This window comes from Kogia breviceps, chromosome X (genome assembly GCF_026419965.1).
Source record: "Kogia breviceps isolate mKogBre1 chromosome X, mKogBre1 haplotype 1, whole genome shotgun sequence".
NCBI classification, from domain to species: Eukaryota; Metazoa; Chordata; class Mammalia; order Artiodactyla; family Physeteridae; genus Kogia; species Kogia breviceps.
In genome coordinates this window covers 39,364,523-39,385,319 of record NC_081330.1, presented here as the reverse complement: position 1 = coordinate 39,385,319, position 20,797 = coordinate 39,364,523, and the positions used below count along the sequence as shown (strand labels likewise).

The following is a 20,797-nucleotide window of genomic DNA, read 5'->3' as shown; positions in this document are numbered from 1 at the left end:
AACAAATATCGTATATTAAAGCATATATGTGGAACCTAGAAAAATGGTACAGATGAACCGGTTTGCAGGGCAGAAATTGAGACACAGATGTAGAGAACAAACGTATGGACACCAAGGGGGGAACGCCACAGGGGGATGCGGGTGGTGGTATGATGAATTGGGCGATTGGTATTGACATGTATACACTGATGTGTACAAAACTGATGACTAATAAGAACCTGCTGTATAAAAAATAATAAAATTAAATTTAATTTTTATTAAAAAGGAATCAGACACTAAAAGACCAAATATGTAGACTTTAATCTGGGAGAAATCAAAATGCTTTGTATGCTAAAAGAGCCTCAAGAAAAGCTGACCACACTTTCTCTCACTTCTGTTAGAACTAAACAAAATTATCTTTTTTTACATCTTTATTGGAGTATAATTGCTTTACAATGGTGTGTTAGTTTCTGCTGTATAACAAAGTGAATCAGCTATACATACAAATATATCCCTATATCTCCTCCCTCTTTCCTCTCCCTTCCACCCTCCCTATCCCACCCCTCTAGGTGGTCACAAAGCACCGAGCTGATCTCCCTGTTCTATGTGGCTGCTTCCCACTAGCTATCTATTTCACATTTGGTAGTGTTTATATGTCCATGCCACTCTCTCACTTCTTCCCAGCTTACCCTTCCCCACCCCCATGTCCTCAATTCCATTCTCTACATCTGCGTCTTTATTCCTGCCCTGCCACTATGTTCATCAGTACCATTTTTCCAGATTTCATATATATGCGTTAGCATACGGTATTTTAAACAAAATTTTCTTGCTTGCTGAGTGATGTACTAGTATACATTTTTTGCAGTATTACACATTTTGAGGTTACTTAGTGGGTACACAAAACTTTACAACTGTCATATCTTGAAAATAATGAACAAATTGCAATAAAACAAATGGAATAGCAGATGAAAACAAAATGTCAGCTTTATTAAGGGGGGAAATAAATTGCAGGATATTGCTCATTAAGAGAATAAAATGAGTGTAACAGAAACCCAGATTTAAGCAAACTGTCCATCACCTAGAGGCCTTTCTTGTCTAGAAGAAGCAGGAAGAGCCCACAAGTTGCACTGCTGGAACTTTAGTTATAGGGAAGTAAATATCACAAGTAGGAAAGAACATTATGAATTGTCTGCTAGTACCCTTTGTCTGATTCTACTATGTTGGTCATTTCTTTCTTATTGAAATATAACAGCTAGTTTAGGGATATTTTTGTTTACCCAATCATATCCATTGAAAAGAATTTCTAAGTTTGTGGTTGATTTTTGACTGTGGCTTATTGTGATATTACGATTGTTTTTTTTTTTTTTTTCAATTTCGGTTTGGTCAGATTTTGTTTGGGGATTTTTCTCTAGAAATAACCTAAGGAAGGAAGTATTAGGAGACCTGAATGAAAGGAGAGACATACTGTATTGTGTTCCAGGTTCAGATTCAAAACTGTAAAGAATTAATTCTCCCTAAAATAAAGTTATTAATCCACTACAATCGCAATCAAGACACTTAGCATGCTTTTTAGTGAAGCTTGACTAACAGGTCTTAAATTTACCAGAGGTAAAGTATGAGAGATAGCCTGAAAAAATATGTAAGGATTATTTTACCTGCATCTTTATTATATGAAAAAGAGATTTGCTACCTCCTTTTCTTTTTTCAGGAAATCACAGACCCTGGGGGTTTAAAAGAAAATTGAACAGACATATGTTTCCATTACACGTTAAACTTCTTTAAAATGAACATTTCTTTCCTTTAACTGTATTTCGGTTCAACTTGGAGGTTCTCCTCCTTCTAAACGAGGGAAGGACCTCCTGCTTTCCCCATCACAGGGAGGGGGCGGAGCATCCTCTAGAAGCTTGGAAGTGAGCCGGCCCTGGCCAGTCTTGGGGGAGGAGCCGCATTACATACAGACTTCGGAAGCCTCCGCCGAAGAGAGAAGAGAAGAAGCTTGGAGGTAATGGCTGTCGTAAAAAGCTAGTTATTTTCGGAGATTTCTGGAGACTTGGCAGTTAAGGTGAGAAAAGAAGGTACTGCTGCTTTGGAGTCGTGGGAAAGGAGTGTCATTTTGTGAGATCGTTGTTTCTGTGAGGGAATTATATCTGAATTTTGTATTCCTTCCAGATATTTTTAAAGTACACACTTTAAAAGTGGGGGAGGTGATCAGATTACACCTGCGGAAAAAAATACTTCGTGAGGTTGCAAAATCTGACTTTCGAATAGGGCATTTTAACTTTCAGTCAAAAAGCAATGGTAACAGAGATAAATGATGAAACAAAACTTGAAAATTAATCTTCCTTACTTTGAAAAAAAAAGATTGTGATAATGCCAAATGAAAAATGAAGTTATTAGTTTGGAGTGTTGGCTTTTTATATTACTTTGGTTGTTGATTGTGTTTCCAACAGATCTTACTGTTTTGGTGGAGTTTGTATAGTAATAATCTGAAGTAATGTATAACTGCAAATTTAAGTACTTCTGGCAATAAGAAGTTTAGTTTATTGTCAGGGAATACTCAATGTCTTAAGAGGATCGCTTTTTTATGGATGTGCAAAGGGCGATCACTGTCTACATCTCTACCTAGCTATCAAAAGAATGATATAGTCCTATTTGAACTATGAAAAATATTTGTAAGATCATAAACTGAAGAATAATAGACATATTGATATAATAAAACACAGCAATATATCTAGTAATAAATGTCTAAGGAAAAAAGAGAAGAGATTTTCCACTTCTTTTCCCACATTTCACTTAGCATGAGTAGCTATGTCAGCATAAAAAAAAACTGAGATGAGAATTTAAAAACATGGGGGAAAAAAACTACTTGCCAAAAAGAAATGTGTAAACATATAGAGACATGGAAACGTGTTCAAATATGTTGGTGAATAAATGTAATTTAAAATAGTGTATTCTAATATGTACATATATATGAATACATTATTTGAAATTACATATACACACACACACATATATATATATATATATATATATGATGAGGGAAAATCAAGGGGAGTAGACTCAAATGTAAGAAGTAAACAACTCGGGTTGGAGAAAGAATAGTGAGTATTTTCTTCTTTAGATTTTATGTACCTTTAGATTTTATTTTTGGAAACACATAATGGAGCTGAAAGAGAAAAATCCATTGTGTTACAGACATTTAAATAGATACCCGCACACACTCCATTGTCTTTAGCTGGAGGTGGATTTTTCTATGGATCTGAGAAGGCTGGTAATCTGGTTGCTTGTGTGTTTCTTGCAGTTCAAATATTTAGACTATTGTACAGACTTTGGTTCAAGCAGAAGATATTTATTTGTATTTTTATGTACTTTTGAGAAATAATTCAACAATGTTTAAAACATATTATGGAATAGTCACGTAGGATAGTACATCCATAATTTTGAATACTATGCAGCTGTAAAAAGAATAAGCTAATGCAATGAGCTAAATGCAAAAATAAGAAAGGATGTAGAAGGTATACTCTAAAAATAAGCATATTGCAGAATGGCCTGTAATAATATTAGTACATTATATGTAAGAAAATTTTGGAGATATACATGCTACTTTATTAATTGGGGATATATAAGTGTAGTTGGAAACAGAACATTTCAACCTTTTATATATTACATTTCTCCATTTTTAAATCTTATTTTTAAAATAGTAAGCTTGAATAATTTTCATTGTGAGAAAATGAGAAAAAATTTTAGAAATGTAGAATAATCTTTAAAAGTTATTCACAAAAAGATGATGTAGAAAATATTTATTGATGTGGAAAGATGTTAAAATATATTCTTAGGAGGGATAAAGTTCTGATTTCAAAAAATATGCACATTTATTATTATGTATAAGAAAAATCTGTTAATATATAGAGCAAACCATTATATTTTGAACATTATTGTGGGGATTTGGTTTTTTTCTTGAAAAATTGAAAGATGAAGAAAGATATACAATATGCATGAAAGATATTATAATAACAAATGTTAAAATGAGGAAATATGATCCCATTTTTCTATAACACGAACACAACTCTTAAATTAATGAAAAAGTCTAGAAGCCTGAGAAGGCTTCTGTCTGGATGGCTCTAGTTCCCACCCTTCCTGAAACAAGGACCTGAGTGTCTGCAGTTCTGGTTCTAGTCACAAGATGGCGCTTGCCAGGTGTCCTAAATTCAGGTAACCATTTTCATAAAGTGGACAAAGCAATGAAACGTATTTTCTATTATGAGACAGGTTATGAGACAGTATGTAGAGTGTGACTGCGGTTCGTTGAAAAATTGCACATGTATAAAATTAAAATTAAAAAACACACAAAGACTGATGTGAGAGTTCAAACAGAAAGCATTTTAAAAAGTAGCTACACAGATTTGGCCTGTAGAAAGGCACAAGGCAATTGTTATTTCCCTTCTTTCCTGTCCCCAAAGCATACTTTTCACTAGAGGGATGATTTTAGCATGAACTTAATAACATAACAACATAACTGTGTCACAAAGGACATTTCAAATAACAAGAACAAGAAGGAAAATAAACAAGGCATCTACATCACAGATGAGATTTCATCTCATTCCTGTGTTTCAGAGTGACATGCCTGCTAAAGTTTTGGTAAGGAAGCTTCTTTATGTCCTTTCCATTTAATTGGTTTGATTCCCTTGGACAGCTTAGGTTAATATCAGAGATGCACATGACCTGGGGAATCTGCATGTGATGCCAGTTGAGCCTCAGAAAGTCAGCACGACCACAAAAGTGCCAAGCAGGGAGAAGGCTCTGCTGGACAAGCAGTTGAAGTGAGAATAAAACAACCGGATCACAGGGCCTGACCCTGCACGATCCACATGACATTGGGTAAGGCTCTTCCCATCTCATGAAATATTTCACATTAAAAACGTGAGAACTTGGGGTATAATTTATTTTGCTTCCTGCCTTGCAGCCATAGCATTTTAAAAGTCACATTTCATAGTACAATCATGTTAGGTTGAGAATTTGAGATACAATTCATTTTGCTCCTGGTTTTGCAGCCATAACGTTTTGTTTTTAAAGTCATAGTTTCTAGTTTTGGGGGAAATATCTCATGTATTAAAACCACTATGAAGAAATAGTGCAAGAGGCTATTCAGGTGTCTACCAGAGGTTCCAGCCAATGACCTGACTCTACAATCCTTGATACCTTTGCTAGGTTGTCATCACCACATGCTAGATAGCATAGTTACAAGTATTTCTTAAGACCTGCTTAAGGTCTCACAGCCTTCCTTGAATAGACTTCTGCATACTCTCTTGAATAAGGTTATTGATGCTGAACTTCACTATCTGTGTCCATGAGATCTTTGGTTGCTTTGGACAGACAGGGCAGCACTAGCAGCTTTGGAAACATTAAAGTCCAGCGTTCCCTTGTGATAACGCAGTGGGATTTAAAAGGCCCAAATTATCCAGGAACACAAATAATTTTCCTGCCACTTCCAAAGCCCCTCCAACATGCATTCCATTCTTACAGTACAAGAGAAATAATAAAGATGTGATATTGAGTTTGTGTTATCATAATTCTTCTCTGTTTTCCTTCCCCTCCCCAAAAGATGTCCATGTCCCCAACCTCCTCTGTCTGATATGCACTACTTATTTTTCTGATTTGTATCTTGCCTCCATCCTCATTGCCCACGTTCTTTCTGCTTAAGAGCGTAAACTTCTTATCTGATCCCTTTTCTCTTTTGCCATATTTCAGTCTAATCCAGTTATCGCCCACTGAAAACACTTTAGTCAAGCTACTTTGTGAAGTTTCAGAGGATAAGAAGAGGCTACAGCAGGTGAGAACCGTTTACTAACCCTAACACAGTAAGGTTAAAGGCTCTTCATAAACACTGATTTTCTAGAAAACCAGGCAGCTAGAACCAGACCAGGGTCCTGAGGAATGTTCCAGTACATTGTGTATCTGTTGATTGAGTTCTTGTCTATATCCCAGTGCACTAACTGAACATGTGCAAATTCAGTTTCCCTGTGGTTAAATTAGGACTTCTTTTCCCCCTTTTCCCTCCTTCCTGTCTCATCGGTCTCTCACTTCACACTTAGACAGCTACTAAACTATTTTTATTATTGTACCATTAAATGTGGCTTAATATTTAGACACCCTAGGTTAATGTCAGAGATGCTTGTGAGTCATGGGGACATGACAAGTTAACATAGTTATCAAGGATTTGAAAATTTTCTCTCCACTGAGCTAGTAAAGGTCTCAAACCCACAGCTGTCTGCCTACCTGCTTACCTGTTTGAACACGTCAAAAACGTAACTCTGTCATAATGCCTCTGTGACAAAACCCAAGGCTAGACATTGGGTTCTACAGACAGAAATCCATATCTCCTCACCAAAGAAACTTTGATGTCCTTTACTTAGATTGGTGAATGGAATAATTTTGATCCAACCTGACCCTTCTATTATATGTGTCTGGAAGAATGATGGCTTCTTTCTTGAGCCCCTGATGCAGACAGTTTCCTTTCTCTCTGTTTGTTAATCACAGGAAGAGCTGTGTCATACTGCAGCTCTGTTTCTCTAACCTGAATTAGTCAGAGGTGGCAAGAGACAGGAGTTGTGTTTACTTGTTCACTGTGATGATGGGTGGGGTTGTGAGAGCCTCACCAACTTTACCTACACTTTATAATTTTTTATGTTTGAATTAGCATAACATTATCTTAAGAGAACTAACCCTCAGAATGCTCCACTGGCAGTATGTAGGTTTTGGCTACATACTTCCTAGGAAACAACACCCCTAGGTTAAAGGCAATAAAAATCTAAATGTAACTCTTAATTTCTTGAATATTTTGTGAGCAAAAAAGCTCAATAAAAGAGGATATTGAATTAGAAATTGCAAACAACAAAAGCACAAGAACAAGAAGTTGCCAATTGTAAATGAGGATAGGATGAAATGGGCATTTCCCTGCAAAACAAATGATTTTCAGTCATTGAACTGCCAGGACCCTGCAACACAAAAGAGACAGATCGTAACTACTCTATGGCTAGGTGAAACTATAATGCACATATGGTCAGTGCAAGAGCATAGTGCATTAATATATTTTTTAATTTGTGTGAGAGGTGGAGAGTTATAGATAAGTACGGTAATTATTGAAAATTATTGTGGTTCGCCAGTGTGTTCACCAGGAAGGACATAGGTTGACATTCACTGGAGGTTACATTCACTAATTCCCCTACAATCTGAAGGTGAATGACATCATCCTTGGTTCTACTCAATAGACAGGATTCCAAGCCCAGGAGGCAGTGAGTACTGGTGGAGAGAGAACACATCTTTCTGTTTGGGATTCTGATAAGACTTTGGCTTTGATTTTGTTTTGCCGTCTTCCCAGCTTTGTGACCTTGCACGTGAGCAAGAGTGCCCATCTCCTCACGCTTTTGTCAACTCTCCATTGTATCATTTTTTGGCCTCATTATAAGTCAAATTAGGTAGAAAAGTGAAATCTCATTGCTGTCTATGTTTGCATCTCTTTATTAGGGGAGGTGAGTATCTTTATGGATTGTTTAGTTTTAATTTTTATTTTGGATGTTTGGGTTTTGAGGAGCCCCACTGAATAGCACCTCCCTTCCTCCACTGAACAAATTGAACAAACTGATATAAAACAAGTGAAGTGGGCTTCCATGGTGGCGCAGTGGTTGGGAGTCCGCCTGCGGATGCAGGGGGCACGGGTTTGTGCCCTGGTCTGGGAAGATCCCACATGCCGCGGAGCGGCTGGGCCCGTGAGCCATGGCCGCTGAGCCTGTGCTTCCGGAGTTTGTGCTCCACAATGGGAGAGGCCACAACAGTGAGAGGCCCGCGTACCACAAAAACCAAAGAAACCAAAAAAACAAACAAACAAAAAAAACAAATGAAGTTGCAGATGGAAGCCTAAACGTCAGCTTTAGTACAAGGTGAAGGTAAGTTTCAGGGCATTGATTATTGTGAGTCAAGCGGGCTTTAAAACAACAAATTTAAACAATTTTACCAAACAGCCTGGAGGTTTGCAACTGTACAAGAAGGAAAGAGATACCCTTGCAGAGATGTAGTTGCACTGCTTGCGCTTGCTCACAGGAAAGTAAATGTAGGGAGTGGGTAAGAATTTTTTCCTCAAAATATTGTGAATTGTCTATTTATGTCCCTTGCTCATTTTTTAACCTCAGTTTTTTTCCTGATTAATTTGCAAGAGCTACTTTAGAACTGTTTTTTGAATGGAAAACAGTTTGTCAAGTTTATTCTTGTTTTCAACTTTGCTTTATAGTGTTTTTTACCATAAGTAGTTTTTTTTTCAGTTTTAGTATATTCAGATACGTATCTCTCATATCTCTCCTCATTAAGGATTTTGGTTGATGTTTTGTGTTTTAAAAAATTACTTTACTTGAAAAAAACTGGAACATTCTGAAGGATGAAGGAGATAAACTGAGTACAAAAGAGACATATCATGTCCCACGGCCAGAAGAATTAAAATTGTAGAGATTTAATTCTCCACAAAATAATGTATTAATTCACTGCAAGCACAAAGACTTTTGTGTGGTCTTTTAGTGGACCTTGACCAGCTGAGTCTTAAAATAATTTGTAGAAATGTTACCAGAAAAGGCAAGAAAAATATGTAAGAGATATTTTCAACTGGGTCTTTACTATATGATAAAGGGATTTGCTATTTCTCTTCAGGAAATCACCTACCCCTGTGGTTTGAATGGAAATGAAAGAGACACATATTGCCATTTCTCTTTCAAATCCTTTAAAAATGAACGTTATTCCCCTTTAAGTGAATTTCAGTTAACTTGGCGATTCTCCTCCCTCTAATTGAGGGAAAGGCCCCCTGCTTTCCCCATCACAGGGAGGGGGGCGGAGCATCCTCTGAGAAGCTTGGATGTGAGCTGTGCCTGGCCACTCTTGGGGGAGTGGCTACATTTCACGAGGCTGCAGCTGACAAGAAGCTTCAAGGTAATGGCTGTCTTAAAGCTAGTTTTTTTCTGGGAATTTCTTCGGGCTTTAGTGTTACGGTGAAAAAAATAGAGACTATTGCCTGGGAGAGGTGGGAATAGAATATAGTTTGGGGGAAATTCCTGTTACTGTGACAGAATCAGTCCCCTGGAAAATTCAGTTTCTCTCGATATTTTTTGAAGTCCACAGTGTGGGAATGGGCGATCAGATTACAGCATCTAAATTAAGACTTAAGTGAGGCATGCTGTTCATGTTAATTTTTTACATGGCATTCCATGTTTCTGTCTTTGTTACAGATTTTATTATATTTAAACATTTATTATTCTACAAAAAATAACTGATAGAAAAATGTAACCATAAAAAGTGCTTGGCACATACAACCACAAATATAAATGTACAACGAACGTGGAAGGGATTCAGATATGCTGTTGAGTGATAACATTTGTTAAAAAGTATGTGCATTTTTCTTACAGAGGGAACTAGATTCCCATGTTAATAGTCAGCATCTCTGGAGTGTTCAGATTTCTGGGGATTTCAAAATATATTTTAACCAGTTTCAGCATTTTTAGAACCGTTTTATTCCATGATAATTTTTATAATTAGTAGAGCAAAATGAAGCTGAAACAAATTGTACCCATTTAGTTTTAGACACATAAGCATTCACAGACAAACACAGACATTCAGATATACCGCCCCCCCCACCCCCGCCAGTCTTTTGCCGATAGTGGAAATTTTCCTGGACCTGATCAAGCGCATAGCCTGGTTGCTGTGTTGGCTACAGCCCTGCCTGTGTCCTCCTTGCAACTCATTCTTTCAGACCATAGGTATGGCCATGGTCAGCAATAACCATTTTTTTATATCTTTTAAGAGTGAGACAGAGAGAGGATTTGGTTTATTTCTACTAGCAGTTTTAAAAATATTATGTGACGTGGTGCATCCATACAACTACAATTGAACGTTAAATAGCTGACAAAAGTATGAAAATGTAGCGATTTGAAAAGATGTCTGAGAAGTAGTACTAGCTGAAAAATGCAAATTGAAGAATGGCAAACACCATATTAGGTCATTTAAAGATAGAGGACTGTGTTAATACAATATGTGTAACAACATCAGAAAAAATAGAAGGGTACCTACACTAAATGGGATTATTTGTATAGTGTGAGAGACAGGACAGTCCTTATTATCTCTATTATAAAATAATTCTTAACGCATATTTAGTCATTTCTTAACAATATCAGAAAAAAAGTTTGAGGTAAAATGTTACAAATGAGGGGGAAAATTACATTTGAATTGATTGAAACAAAGTCACATTGAAAATACTTAATATGGAAAAACTTTCAAACTGTGCGCTTGAGCACGGTAAAAAGCTGTTTTGAAGTTATATATATTCATGTATGTATGTAAAGAAAAATATTGAAAGATACTCAGGAAATAATAATATTGATCATTTTTCCAGAATTATACTTTCTTTTTAAAAATCTTATCTTTTCAATTTTCAGTAAACATGCAATTTTTTGTCAGACCATTGCAACTAAAGACATTAGCATTCCATTTTTTGTGTAATGCATAACAAAACCCTAAATTTGAGTATGGTATATTCTAGAAGCCTGAGAAAATTGCTGGCTTGCCAGGATATAAGTTCCCACCCTTTTCCCTTAAGAAGGATCTAGTATTAACAGGATGCAGCTCTGGTACTGGTCACAAGATGGCGCTTGTAGGGTTTTCCATGTTTTCTCTAGGCAAGTATTTTTATGAAGTAAGGAAACAATGCCATGAAATGTATTTTATGTTAGCAGACTATCAGACAACATGTAGAATATGATTGTAGTTCCATTGAAAAAATTGTACATGCCTAGAAGAAAAAGCCCTACACGAGGACTGATGTGGGGACCCAAACAGAAACATTTTGAAAACAAAGCTACACAGATTTGGCCTAGAAGAAACAAGTCAATTGTTATTTCCCTTCTTTCCTGTCCCCAAAGCATACTTTTCACTAGAGGGATGATTTTAGCATGAACCTAATAACATAACTGTGTCACAAAGAACATTTCAAGTAACAAGAACAAGAAGGAAAATAAGTCATCTACATCACACATGAGATTTCATCTCATTCGTGTGTTTCAGAATGACATGCCTGCTAAAGTTTTGGTAGGGAAGCTTCTTTACGTCTTTTCCATTTAACTGGTTTGATTCCCTGTCTCCTTTTGGACAGCTTAGGTTAATATCAGAGATGTACACGACCTGGGGAATCTGCATGTGATGCCAGTTGAGCCTCAGAAAGGCAGCACAACCACAAAATTGCCGAGCAGGGAGAAGGCTCTGCTGGACAAGCAGTTGAAGTGAGAATAAAAACAACCGGATCATAGGGCCAGACTCTGCATGATCCACGTGATATTGGGTAAGGCTCTTCCCATCTCATGTTAAAACATGGTTAAATTGAGAATATGGAGTGTAATTTGTTTCTTTTTTTTGAAAAGATGAATTTATTTTTATTTATTTTTAACGTCTTTATTGGAGTATAATTGCTTTACAATGGTATGTTAGTTTCTGCTTTATAACAAAGTGAATCAGCTATACATATATATATATATATATATATATATATATATATATCCCCATATCTCCTCCCTCTTGGGAGGGAGATGCAATTTGTTTTGATTCTGGTCCAGTGACCATACTTTTTAAATGAAAACCACAGATTCTAAGCAGGAAAGAATTAAATGTGTTAAGCTCCTATGAAGAAATAATACAGAAGACACAGGACGCAGCCCCAGTCCAGGTTGCAACTGCCCTTCTGTGCCCCAAGGCCCGCACTGGCCATCTAAGGAGAGCCACTGGCTGTGATCGCCACTAGGTAGTATATTTCTGTGCTTTGAAAATAAGGCAGAAATCTTCTTTTAAAAAAAGAAGTTATGCAAATGAGTATGATGATGTCTACTTATGCAAGACTTGCAGGTCCCAGCCAACTGCCTAACTCTCAATAAATCCTTGAAAACTACCCTATCTAATAAGTAGCCATGACAGCCATTCCAAATATCTGACTCCTAAGCTCATCCTCTTAATGAGGTCATTGTGTTGTTGTATGAATCCAAGAGACACAACCCCCAGTACCTGTGTCTTGCTGCCTAGATAGAGCAGCACTGATAACTTTAAAAGTGTAAAAGATCACCCTAGAATTAACCTCAGGAGGCCCCAAAATACCAAAGCACCCAATAACAGCAATGGTGTCCCTGATGCATTTCATTCCTCAACACTCCCCTTTCTGAAGCTCCCACCATAACACACACTCATTCATTCCTTATATTTAATAACTATAATAGGCCTACATACAGGGACATTATAGAACTATTTCTCTTTTCTTGTATTTTTAAATATATTTCCCCAACCAAAGTATGTTTCTTTGGTGCCCAGTATTTATTCATCTCTTTGTCTGTCTTCTCCATTTTTATTTTCCACCTTCCTTCTCCTTTGACAGAGAAATCCCTTTGCTTATTCTTTTTTCTCTTTCCCGTTTCTTTGAGTATTGCTCATTCAGAATTGTTTATTCAAGCTTCCTTGCAAGTTTTCAGGATATGTATGAGCACAGAAGGGGGAAACTGCTTAGTAGCCCTAAGGCAATAGATGCCTGTAAAATCACTGTGTTTGTGGTTAACCAGGCAGTCATATACAGATTAATGGCCTAAGGATTTTTCTAGATGATTTGGAGTTCACTGGTTGATTCTCAGTCTATATCTAGATGTACCAGTCAATCACATGCACATTCATATCTTCAATGGCTCATTTTGAAATCTTTTCTTCTTTTCCCCTTCCTTCTTATGTTCATATCTACTCCTTGCTACATGCTTAGACTGTTACTGAACTTTTAAAAATTATTTTAACCTTGTAATATACTTTGATATCTGGTAGCTCCAGTGGTCCCTTTAGTGACCTATTAAAGTTAGAACTCAGTCCGATACCCATGTCTGAATATCTGTTTGAGAACTTCTAACACATAACAAGCTTGGCATAAAGCTTGTCTGAGAAATTCTGAAATTCAGACAGTATATCTTTAACAGTCTCTCATATCTCCTCACTAAAGAACTGATAAGTACCTTTATTCAGAGTGCTCACAGGAATAATTTTGGTCCAGAGTGGATCTTCCTTTTCCTTTGGGTATCTCAGAGGCTGGTGGGGGTGGAGGGTGCAGTGAGAAAGGGATTCCCTTTATCTTTAAATTACCCAAGGCAGATACAATGAAGGTCTTTCTCTGCTCGATAATCCTCTGAAGAACACTACAGCCTAGTCTATCTACCTGAATACTCAGAGTGTAATAAAGTTTTATTATTTTTATTTTTTAAAGTTTATTCTTTTTTATACATTTATTTATTTTACTTATTTATTTTTGGCTGCGTTGGGTCTTCGTTGCTGCGCGCGGGCTTTCTCTAGTTCTGGCGAGCAGGGGCTACTCTTCGTTGCAGTGCGCAGGCTTCTCATTGCGGTGGCTTCTCTTGTTGCAGAGCATGGGCTCTAGGCATGCAGGCTTCAGTAGTTGCAGCACACGGGCTCAGTAGTTGTGGCTTGCGGGCTCTAGAGTACAGGCCCAGTAGTTGTAGCACACGGGCTTAGTTGCTCCGTGGCATGTGGGAGCTTCCCAGACCAGGGCTCGAACCCGTGTCCCCTGCATTGGCAGGCTGATTCTCAACCACTGCACCACCAGGGAAGCCCTGTAATAAAGTTTTATTTGCTGTGTGCTGTGATGATGACATTGTGGGGTCCTCATCAACCTTTCTTTCATTTTATTTCTTTTAATGTTTCCCATTCCATCATCCTGACTCTTGAATTCCTAGCAGCTTCATCCATGGGCACTGTGTAGGTTTTAGCATTACTTGGGAAATACAAAAATCTCCAAATATGGCAGGTTTATCTTCTTGTGACCTCTAGGTCACTGGTTGGTGGGTTTTGTTTTTGTTTTTCTTTTTTCCCAGTCATGTTTACATACATTTGACCAGAGATTATTATGTCCCTTTGGCTCTGGCAGTGATTCACTATCTGGCTTGCCTTTTTCTTACCTGGAATGCTCATCCTTAGTAAGTTTTCTTCTGATACTCTTCTGCTTTAGGTGGGCTGACATTCGGCCAGTGAACATTAATAATAAGATCTTAGCTTTGTTTACAGGCAGTTTCAACTGTTTGTGCCTGTGCCTTAGGGGTCATTGAATATTTCAAATATCCATTAAGAATCTAAAATTTCTTTCTTTAACTATGCTTATGGCCCCCTTGTGGTTTTGGGGAGTATTCTAAATGGACCATTTGTACTCTTTTATATAGATTTCACACACTAAAAATATTGACACTTGTTTATTCTATAACCATTCTGTCTCTCTTATGTTATTTGGCTTCTACTTTCTTACTGGGGACATATTCTTAACCAGATCTCTGTCTCCAGATTATAGCACTTTGACTTCAGCTCCTTCCTGCCCTTCTACTCATCAAAAGTCAGCTTCTTAGGTGCCCCCCACAACATTTTTTAAACAAATTCAGAAGTAGAAGTTAATAAAAGTTAGTTAAAACATGGAAGCAACCTAAATGTCCATCGCCAGAGGAATGGATAAAGAAGATGTGGTACATATATACAATGGCATATTACACAGCCATAAAAAGAACAAAATAATGCCATTTACAGCAACATGGATGGACCTAGAGATGGTCATACTGAGTGAAATAAGTCAGACAGAGGAAGACAAGTGTCATATGATATCACTTATATGTAGAATCTAAAAAAAGATACAGATGAACTTATTTACAAAACAGAAACAGACTCACAGACACAGAAAACAAATTTATGGTTACCAAAGGGGAAAGGTGGGGGGGAAGGGGTAAATTAGGAGTTTGGGATTAACATATACACACTACTATATATAAAATAGGTAATCAACAAGGACTACTGTATAGAACAGGGAACTCTACTCAGTATTCTGTAATAACCTATATGGGGAAAGAATCTGAAATAGAATGGATATATGTGTATGTATAACTGAATCACTTTACTATACACCTGAAACTAATACAACATTGTAAATCAACTATATTCCAATATAAAATAAAAATTAAAAAATAAAGATGCTAAGCATAACAAAAATATATAAAGAAGTTAAACAAATTGAATATCTAATATATTCTTTGTACACTCCAGAGGATTTTTTTTAACATCTTTATTGGAGTATAATTGCTTTACAATGGTGTGTTAGTTTCTGCTTCACAACAAAGTGAATCAGTTATACATATACATATGTTCCCATATCTCTTCCCTCTTGTGTCTCCCTCCCTCCCACCCTCCCTATCCCACCCCTCTAGGTGGTCACAAGCCACCTAGCTGATCCCCCTGTGCCATGTGGTCCAGAGGATATTTTTACACATACCAGTGGATCTCACAACCTCCTTTGGCAATCATTGGCCAAAAGTAGAAACAAAATTCCTGTGTATATCCCCATTACTCTCACTGTAAAATTCCAACTTCTTAGGTCATATTCTGATTGGATGCCTGTTTAAGACTTAGGTTTATTAAGGTATAATTTACATAGAGTTAAATTCACTCTTTTAGGTATATAATTTGATGAGTTTTGTCAAACATATATGGTCATGTAATAACCAGTACAGTCAAGGTATAGAATATTTCCATAACTCCAAAATGTTCCTTCTTGCCTGGCTGTAGTCAGTACTCTCTCAACCCCACTTCCTAGTAACCACTGGTCTGATTCCTGTCCCTATAGTTTTTCATTTTCCAGAATGTCATATAAATGGAATCATACAATATCTAGCCTTTTGCACCTGGCTTCTTTCACTTAGCATAACGTTTCTGATATTTACCCATGTTGGTGCATGTATTAGTAGTTTATTCCTTATTATAGTTTACAGGTATTCTGTTATTTCACAATTTCTGTATCCATTCACCAGTAGATTTATAGTTTATGCTGATTATGATTAAAGTTGTTATAAACATTCCAGAACAGATCTTTGTACATAAGTTTCATTTCTCTTGGGTAAGTACCCAAGGAATGGGATTTCTGGGTTTTTGGTAAGTGTATGTCTGTATTAGAAACTGCCAAACTGATTTCTAAAGTAGCTGTGATATTTTGTATTTCCACCAATGATGTATAAGTTCCAGTAGCTCTGCATCATTGCAAGCAGTTGATATTGTCAGATTTTTTTCTCTTTTTAATATTAGCCATTTTTATAATGGTGTTAATGGTGTCTCATTGTAGTTTTTTTCCTTTCCAATCTGCATGGCTTTAATTTATTTTTCAGGTGTTATTTATTGGTTAGGCTTTCCAATATAATGTTGAATAGAAGTGGTGAAAGCAGACACCCATGCCTTGTTCCCGATTTTAGGGAAAAAGCATTCCATGTTTCATCATTAAGTGTGATTTTAACTTTAGGTTTTTTATAGATAACCTTGATCAAGTTGATTGAGATCCCTTTAAATCCTAGTTTGCCAAACATTTTTATCATGAATGTCTGTGGAATTATGTCAAATGCTTTTTCTGCATCAATTGAGATGTTCTCTATTTTTCTTCTTTATTTAGTCTGTGATATGGTGAGTTGCATTGATTGATTGGCAAATATATAACCATCCTTACACTTCCAGGATAAACACCATTTATTCATCATATTTTATTCTTTTTCTATACCATTGGATTTTTTGTTTCATTTTCTATGTAATTCTATATCATTTCTATATCTGTATCATTGGATTTGTGTCTGTTTCTGAGGCATATTGATCTGTAATTTTCTTTACTTGTTATATTTTTTCTAGTATGAGGTTAATGCTACTATCATAAAATATGTTGGAGATTGTGTCCTCCTTTTCTCACTTCATTATCATCTGGTTTGCATAACAAACTTTATTTTGCTTAGAGTGCAGCCTGAATGCCAGAGGATTTTTCCCAATGGTCTTTCTCCATCCTAAATTTTCAGCAGTCCCTTTACACCTGTGCCACTGGTTGGGGAGCCTGGTGTCTCTCTTCATGCTCTTGCCTGTTTTGCAGCAGTGGGCCTCTGTTATTAGGTGCTAGGTTCGTGGTGAGGCAAGGAGTGTTCTCTGTTTTTCTGTCTAACCTCAACCTTAGAGAGGCACTATGTACCTAGACCCGATGGTTGCACTTTCTCAGCATTCTTTCCTCCGAATGTCAGCTAACCTCTGATTTACATCTAGGGTTAACCTTTGGCAGGAGATATATTCTTGCCCCTTCCTCAGCAGTAACTCACCACTGCTTTTTACTCATATAGGATCCTGGACTCAGAGGTTTCTTGCTCCTTCCCAAGGGCAGAGGTTTTTTTTTTTTTTTTGCTTTTACTGCTCCCCAGTAGCTATGGATTTCTGCCTTTGTCTTGAGGGTTGGAGGGTTTCCTACCTCCCCCTACCCAGGAAGGTGGCTTCTGCTTTTCCCCTAGTGACTTAAGGCTTTTGCTTCCCATGATTGAAGGGTTTGAATTAGTGTGTGGGGCTGCGTGTCTGTCCGCCAGCAACAGCTGGTTGCCTCCTGCATATCTGAACACTGACATGGGTTCTTTTTGGTCTTCTGCATTGTCCCCAGTCATGTTTATGTGCTTCTGGTTAAGGACTGTGAAAAATAACTTAGCAGTGAGTGTATAGGTGTCTTGGGTGCCACATATTCCAAACTACTGACACACTAGCCCATTAAAAGTTTAAGAATTTAAAAATTCATTAAGCTTTCAGCTGATTTTTTTTACCTGCTTGTGTGACAGCTACTTCTGTCTACATGCTTTGCCAAAGGGGCTGGTTACTCTTTGGAATTCATTTTACCTCAGTTCTGTGATGAGCTCAAGGAATATTATAGTTGTGTAGGTTATTTAGATTTTTGTCATTAAGTTATGGGTGGCATTCTCTTACAGTTTTTTATATCCTAATTTGAAATGGAACTGATGCTTTCTAATAATATATGTATGGGTGTTAGTTTTGTTTTCTTTGTTATTAAATGTGCTTTAGGATGAAGCAGAATATTTCTAAAGCATACTTACAAGAGTTGATTTTTATATGCTAGTTATTAAATTTTTCCATTTAAATCTTTTAAATTATTATACATTAAAATCATACTTTAAAGTATCATATATATGACTTTTTGTGTACACTTCTTTGGATTTTACACATGTATAAATTCATATAATCACTATCACAGTCAGGATATAGAAGATTCCATCACCCCAACAACTTCCTGTGCTATCCCTGTATAGTCACACCCTCTCCCTACCTATAACCCCTAGCAGCCACTGATCATGTCACTATACTTTTATCTTTTTGAAAATGTCACATAAATGTAATCATACAGTATTGTGGTAGACACACACTCGGTGACCAACTCCCTTGTGTAGTTCCCTCCGCTTAGGTATGGCCAGAACCTGTGACTTGCTTCCAATCAATAGAATTTGGCAAAAGTGATGGGATGTCACTCACTCCCATGATTATGTTATAAAAGACTAATTTATGTTAAATTAAATACAGGATTATCTTTTAAGTTGCAGTGACTCCCAGTACATAACTATTTCAAATTCATTACTTCACCATTCATCCAGCCCACATTTTTAGAGCATTTTTCATTTGTGATGAGGTAGGTTCAGTGTGTTTTAATGATTAAAAGCATGGGATCTGGAGTCGGAGTACCAGATTCAAATCCCATATGCCCAGTAGTCTCTAGATATCCTCGTAAAAGTTAATTAACCTCTCTTATGCCTCATCTACAAAGTGGTAATATTCAGAATACCCACCTAACAAGATTTTGTGAGAATCGAGGGAGATGGTATATACAGAGCATTTGGCAGAGTGCCTGGAACATGGTAAGAAAACACTTTTGGTTTCTATCATCTTTGTCATTATTATTAATATTATTACTCTTGTTATGCAGAATGAGTTGGGTATGGGACTCTCCTACATGAAATAGCCATCTGGTTATTAAATGAAATAATAGGCCAAGTGCTGGGAACAGTGCCTGGCATATGGAAAACTTTATAGGTATTAGACATTATTATATCTATAATTATTATCTATCTTCATTAAGATAATAGTAGTAGTAGTAGTAGCATTAATTATTATTGGATATCATTCCTCTCCCCCTCCTTCTACAGAACAATGAAATATAAAATATTGTCCAAGGAATTAATCTTTTACTTTGCATTTTGTTTGGAAAATGGTGTGGTGGTGTAGTATTTCCTGATTTATGTGCAATATAGAAAGTAGACAAAATAAACACAGCAAAGTATAATTTGAATGTAATGACCATATTTTATGTACATTTGGTTTTTCCCAAACATGTGAAATAAGAAGACAGAAAGAAATATTACGTTATAAAATATATAATTGAATATATCTCTTCATTTAAATAAATCCATATTTACACTAGCCTGATAATCCTCTTTAAATTATGTAATAATACTTTGAAAGCTTTGAAAAGATTAATTCTATAATAAGAAAATTATTTTTGTTAGTGATTGTATATAAGATCAACTTTTTTTTTCTACTACTAGAAAGAGAGACTGGAAAACACAGTGACCTAGGTAAGATAGAACCTTATTGTTCCACTGGGTTAAAGTGATTGGAATGGGGTAGACCCATTATTCAGAGGTTCAGGATCTTTCATCCCTAATGAGTTACATCCATTTTCTAAGTCACTTCTTGGTCCAGAATGGCTGTCCAAATTCTGTCATGGTCAAATTCCAGAGGGGAAGTAAGAGAAAGAGGGAAAGTGAAAAGAAAAAGCCCAAGAGGACTGTTTACCCCTTTGGAGGTACCTTCTCTAGAATCTTCACAACTATTTCTGTTTATATCCTTTGGCAAGAACTTCCAGCACATGGCCATGGCTCTTTGTTAGGGAGTCTGGGAAAAGAAATATTTTAAGAGTTTACACTGCCACCCTGAATGCAACTGGGGCTCTGTTAATGAGGAAGAATGCAAAGAGTGACTTTAGGGTGGTCAAATAGAAGTCTCTGCCCCAGTCATTATAAATATGATATATGGTTGTTAAAAAAAATAAACAAATAACAGAAGTCTATGAAAGACCAAAAGGGAAAACTTTCTGTGGCAGAGAAAATGCTACGTGTTCACCCAATTCTGTTTCATTTTCCTTCTGGGTTATGGGGAGACCACCTTCCCGAGCCTCTATAACAGTTTTAATTAGTTGACTGTGACCAGCAGTGAGTGATGTTTGCCAGACCTGGCCCCTGAAACCTTCCACAGTATTCTCCAATGACCCTCTTCATAAGATTGTTAGCCAGGTGCAAAAACTGTGGAGGACTTCAAGGCTGAAGAAGATGGTAGAGCCCTAGGATGGGGGAAGTTTGAGTCTCTTAATGACTGCTTAGAACAGAGAATCCTCTCCCTCTCTAGCCGTTTGATGACCTCCATTGAAATTTGACATCAGCATTATAAACTCTTTTGGGGCTGAGCCTCTGAGATTTAGAGGTTGTTTATAGCACAAAACATTACATACTGTAATTATTAGAGCCCTCAATAATATACTGGCCTAGAGATTATATTCATTAGTTTATTAGTATGTATTATTCCAATATTAATGCTTACATAAAGGTGGATTTTAAAATTTTACATATATATGTTTTTATTTTCTGTATAAATACATTTTAAATACATATAAAAATAAAATTTATATATAAATATATATCCATATACATTACATAGTATATAATACAGAGGCCAAAAAAACACTTCATTCCCAAATATCTCCATTCCCCAAATTATCACAATGAGATATCACCTCACACCTATCAGAATCACTATCATCAGAAAGAACACAAATAACAAATGTTGACGAGGATGTGGAGAAAAGAGAACCCTTGTATAC

General features: G+C 36.6%; 1 protein-coding gene across 5 annotated transcripts in view; it reads left to right on the top strand.

Annotated features, from left to right (window-relative positions):
• Positions 1 to 1,943: 1,943 nt before the first annotated feature.
• Positions 1,944 to 20,797, top strand: part of PWWP3B (PWWP domain containing 3B) — a 35,298-nt gene continuing 16,444 nt past the window's right edge. The window contains exons 1-4 of one of the 5 annotated variants that reach the window (XM_067024162.1): positions 1,951 to 2,041; positions 4,673 to 4,857; positions 5,728 to 5,809; positions 11,162 to 11,347. The gene's annotated coding sequence lies outside the window, so the exon portion shown is untranslated. Of the gene's footprint in view, positions 2,042 to 4,672; positions 4,858 to 5,727; positions 5,810 to 8,864; positions 8,950 to 11,161; positions 11,348 to 20,797 lie in introns of those variants that run through there. The other 4 variants (XM_067024165.1, XM_067024164.1, XM_059051445.2 and 1 more) reach the window with 4 other exon arrangements.